Source organism: Corvus hawaiiensis, chromosome 6 (assembly GCF_020740725.1).
Source record: "Corvus hawaiiensis isolate bCorHaw1 chromosome 6, bCorHaw1.pri.cur, whole genome shotgun sequence".
NCBI classification, from domain to species: domain Eukaryota; kingdom Metazoa; phylum Chordata; class Aves; order Passeriformes; family Corvidae; genus Corvus; species Corvus hawaiiensis.
Window position 1 is genome coordinate 66,084,110 of NC_063218.1, and position 5,102 is coordinate 66,089,211.

General features: G+C 52.9%; 1 long non-coding RNA gene across 1 annotated transcript; it reads left to right on the forward strand.

The window, feature by feature from the left end:
* Nucleotides 1–3,818: 3,818 nt before the first annotated feature.
* Nucleotides 3,819–4,230, forward strand: LOC125327437. The gene is made up of 3 exons (XR_007204252.1): nucleotides 3,819–3,852; nucleotides 3,947–4,072; nucleotides 4,217–4,230. It is a non-coding gene; the product is annotated as an uncharacterized LOC125327437 (long non-coding RNA).
* The last annotated feature ends 872 nt before the right edge of the window (nucleotides 4,231–5,102 follow it).

The following is a 5,102-nucleotide window of genomic DNA, read 5'->3' on the forward strand; positions in this document are numbered from 1 at the left end:
CATCCCCAAGTATCACTGGACTCTGAGAAGAAGCCGTTACCTTTTCCATTTGAAGGTGCTCTCTGTGTTGCCTTTGGCAATGGCCGAGGAGGTGGGGTGAGTCAGGGAGGGGAGGGAGGGTGTAGCGAGGGTCCATTCAAGTTTCTGCAATGGCACATCACCTTGTCTCCTCTTAACTCAGGTGACCCCTGCGACGGCAGCGTCGGCCTCGAAGCATGGCCAAAGCGTGTGGCCTGAGAACCCCTGCCATCTTAGGAGATGGTGAGTACAGGAACCGTAGGCTTTTGGCCCACGTGCCACTAAGTTCAGGCCTTAAAGTTTGGGTTTTTTTTCTATCGCAGCCGCCCAAGAGACAACAGCCCGATGACGACAGGAGGTTCCCGGCCGGCGAGGAGGCCTTCTTTTGCGCCCGAGGAGGATTCGCAGCCTGGGCTTCAGAGAGGTAAGTCGAGGGCTAAGACCCACAGAGGGGATGAAAGCGGGGTCTTGGGTCGGGACTCGCCAGGAGGGATTTTTGAGTCGGCTTTGGAGACGGGGATACCCAAGAAGGGGCCCCTTAGTCCCCATAAAGGGACAGTCTCACTTTTGTTCACAATGCTAAAATGTGCAGAGCAGAGGAATCATGGTGCATGTCATGTTACTTGTCTATTGTGCGTTCTCCGTCCTTTGGGCATCTTGTGTCATCTGCCTTAGCCCTTCGATGTGCTTGCGGTTGTTCTTCTTGCTGAGAGTTTTCTCTCCTCGTCACGTCCCCTTGTTTATTTGCTGTATCACGGGTGCCTGCATGGGTTTAGCCTGGAGCTGCTCTGCCCTGCTGCATAGCCTGGCCTATAAGTGTAATAGGACAGGGCCCCGGGACATGAAATTTGTAATGTAGGGTGTAGTTTGACCTCTAGATGGCATTCTGTGATTGACACAGGATGGCTGGAGCTGTTAAGTTCTCATGCAGCACTGTGGCTTTCGTCATCACTTTCTTGCAGATGCAGAAGGGTTAAATCCATGGCAGGGCGCCCTATACGGGGTGAGGGGGTTCCTGCAGGGAAGTTAGTCACAGTTTGTCTTTGTATGGCACATGTAAATGGTGGCTGTGTTACAGCAGTGTTCTGTGTCTTTATTTTTAGGAGGTAAAGCCAGATAGTAGCAGTCAAGGTGAAGTGAGCACGGTAAGCGGTGACCGGTGGAAAGAAAAAGTTGTTATTCCTTGGGTGCCAAGTTCTGGTACAGCTCTAAGCATCCATTGTCATTTGTGTGTTTCAGGTGGTCCCCTTGTATTACGCTGAAACCCCTCGCCAACCAGCCGACGGACCCGGTTTGCCGCCCTCGTGAGCCCTCTGGAAGTATTACACTGAAGTCATTATATTTTCCATTCGAAGGTACCACCGGGTAGCCTTTGGCAGCGGCCGAGGAGTTGCGGCAAGTCGGGGAGGGAGGGAGGGAGGAGGAGCGAGGGTCCACTCAGGTTTTAGCAGTGCCGCATCACCTCGTCTCCTCTTAACCCAGGTATACCCTGTGATGACAGCGTCGGCCTCCAAGCTTGGCCAAAGCATGCGACCCGAGGACACTGGCTTTCTTAGGAAATGGTGAGTTGCAGAATTGTTGGGGTTTGGCCAATGTGCGACAAAGTTCCTGTACTGATGTTTGGTTTTCTTTAATGTAGCCATCTAAGAGCAAACAGCCTGGCGAGGGCAGGAGCTTCCAGGATGGTGAGGCGGTCTTCTTTTGCGTTCCAGGTGGATTCACATCCCCAGATGTCTAAGAGATAAGTCAATGGGATGAAAGCGGAGTATCGAGTTGGGGCTCTCTGGGAGGGATTTTTGAGTCAGCTTTGGAGATGGGGATACCCAAGAAGGGGCCCCTTAGAGCCCGCATAATGGGAAAGTCTCACATTTGATCACAATGCTGAGGTGCACAGGGCAGAGCGGTCCCAGTGCATGTTGGGTCACTTGTCTATTGTATATTGTGTCTTTTGGGCATCTTGTGTCACAGGTCTTTTACCTTAGCCCTTCGATGTGCTTGCAGTCATGCTTTCTGCCGAGAGTTCTCTCTCCTCTTGGCATCCTCTTGTTTGTCATCTCCTGTTAGGAGACGGTGAGGGGCAGAATTGACGGGTTTTGGCTGAGGTGCCACTAAGTTCATGCACTGATGTTTTTTGCTTTTGTTTGTTATAGCTGACCAAGAGATAACCAGCCCGGTGAAGGCACAAGCTGCCTGCATGGTGAGGCGGCCTTCTTTTACACCCTAGGCAGATTGACATCCCCTGACATCCAGGAGATAAGTCGAGGCCTGCGACCCACAGAGGTATTAAGGGACTCTGCGACGAAGCCTTTAGCTTTTCCATGTGAAGGTACCATCCGGGAAGCCTTTGGCAACGGCCGAGGACTTGCAGTGAGTTGCGGAGGGAGGGAGGAGCGAGGGCCCCCTCAAGTTTTGGCGATGCCGCATCACCTTGTCTCCTCTTAACCCAGGTATACCCTGCGATGATGGCGATGGCGTTGGCCTCGGAGGTTGGCCAAAGCGTGCGGCCCGACGACTGCGGCCTTCTTAGGAGACGGTGAGTGGCAGAACTGACGGGTTTTGGCGGAGGTGCCACTAAGGTCATGCACTGATGTTTGTTCGGTTTTCTTTGTTTATTGTAGCTGACCAAGAGATAACCAGCCCGATGAAGACATGAGGTTTCCGCTTGGCGAGGTGGCCTTCTTTTGCACCCGAGGCAGACTGATATCCTCAGACATCCAGGAGATAAGTCGAGGCCTGCGACCCACAGAGGGGGTGAAAGCGGGGTGTCGAGTTGGGACTCACCGGGAGGTATTTTTGAGTCAGATTTGGAGGCGGGGATACCCAAGAAGGGGCCCCTTAGGCCCCATAAAGCAAAAGTCTTGGATTTGATCACGGTGCCGAGGTGCGCAGGGCAGAGCGGTCCCGGTACATGTCACTAGTCTATTGTGCGTTCTCTGTCTTTTGTGCATCTTGTGTCGCAGGTCTTTTGCCTTAGCCCTTTGAGATGCTTATTGCAAACGCTGGGCCTTATTCTTAGCGTCTCTGTTCTTGGTGTTCCTCAGTGCGGTGCTGATACCATTGATCCTTTGACTCGTGAGCTTGGAGGTGCATCAGCATCACGTCTCTCTTCAGCGACATTGAGTCGGGTGTCTTTTCAGGTCTTGTTCTGAGCTGCATCGACAGCTGTGCACTGCAACGATCCATTATAGGGGATGAGGACTTGTAAGAATGCGAAGATAGCTAGAGGATTCCGCCCGTCCAATTCTCGGGCATCCGTCTTTGCAGTTCTTGGAATAAGTCCTTCTGTTATCATCCTCTTCTGCCAGGGTTCGTGCAGCCTCCTTGGCTCCCCGTCGGTCTCGCCTAGGTCATCTCATTCCTCATTTGCTCGGTCCTTGTGATCATCTAGCCCAGAGTTTTCTCTCTTTGTTGCATCCCCTTGTTTGTCATCTCCTGTGTCACGGGTGCCTGCGTGGGTTTGGCCCAGAGCTGCTCTGCCCTGTTGCATACCCTGGCATATAGGTGTAATAGAACAAGGCCCAAGGCCTTTAAATCTGTAATGTAGGGTGTAGTCTGGCCTCTAGATGATATTCCGAGATTGACACAAGATGGCTGGAGCTGTTAAGTTCTCGTGCGGCCCTTTGACTTTTGTCATCACTTTCTTGCAGATGCAGACGGATTAGAATCCGTGGCAGAGCGCCCCATACCGGGTGAGGAGGTTCCCACATGAAGGTCGGTCACCGTTTGTGTTTGCAGAGCAAGTGTATATGGTGGCTGTGTTACAGCATTGTTCTTTGTCCTTGTTCTTAGGAGGAGATAAAGCCAGATCTCAGCAGTCAAGGTCAAGTGAACGAGGTAAGAAGTCACTGGTGGTAAGAACCACTTGTTATTCCTTGGGTGCCAAGTTCTGGTACAGCTCTAAGCATCCATTGTCATTTGTGTGTTTCAGGCGGTCCACTTGTAGTACACCAAAACCCCTCACCGACCGGCCGCCGGATGTGTCTCACCGCCCTCGTGAGTACTCTGCAAGTATCGTGGGACTCTGCGACGAAGCCTTTACCTTTTCCATGTGAAGGTACTGTCCGGGTGGCCTTTGGCAACGGCCGAGGAGTTGCGGCAAGTCGGGGAGGGAGGAGGGGATGGAGGGAGGGAGGGAGGAGGAGCGAGGGCCTACTCAAGTTTCAGTCATGCCACATCAGCTCGTCTCCACTCAACCCAGGTATACCCTGTGATGATGGCGTTGGCCTCGGAGCTTGGCTGAAGCGTGCGGCCCGAGGACCCTGGCCTTTTTAGGAGACAGTGAGTAGTGGAATTGTTGGGTTTTGGCCGGTGTGCCACTAAGCTCGTGTACTGATGTTCGGTTTTCTTTATTGTAGCTGACTGAGAGACAACAGCCTGGCAATGGCAGGAGCTTCTGGGACGGCGGGAGGCGGCCTTCTTTTGCTCCCCAGGAAGATTCACATCCCCAGACGTCCGAGAGATAAGTTGAGGGATATGACCCACGGAGGGAATGAAAGCGGCGTGTCGGGTCGGGGCTCTCTGGGAGGGAGTTTTGAGTCAGCTTTGGAGATGGGGATACCCAAGAAGGGGCGCCTTAGCCCGCATAATGGAAAACTCTCACGTTTGATCACAATGCTGAGGTGCGCAGGGCAGAGCAGTCCCAGTGCGTGTTGCGTCGCTTGTCTATTGTGTACGCCGTGTCTTTTGGGTGTCTTGTGTCACAGGTCTTTTGCCTTAGCCCTTCGATGTGCTTGCAGTCGTGCTTTCCGCCGAGAGTTCTCTCTCCTCTTGGCATCCTCTTGTTTGTCATCTCCTGTGTCACGAGTGCCTGCATGGGTTTGGCCCACAGCTGCTCTGCCCTGCTGCATAGCCTGGCCTCTAGGTGTATTAGAACAAGGCCCAAGGCCTTTAAATCTGTAATGTAGGGTGTAGTTTGGCCTCTAGATGATATTCCTAGATTGACACAAGATGGCTGGAGCTGTTAAGTTCTCGTGCAGCCCTTTGACTTTTGTCATCACTTTCTTGCAGATGCAGACGGATTAGAATCCTTGGCAGAGCGCCCCATACCGGGTGAGGGGGTTCCCGCATGAAGGTCAGTCACCGTT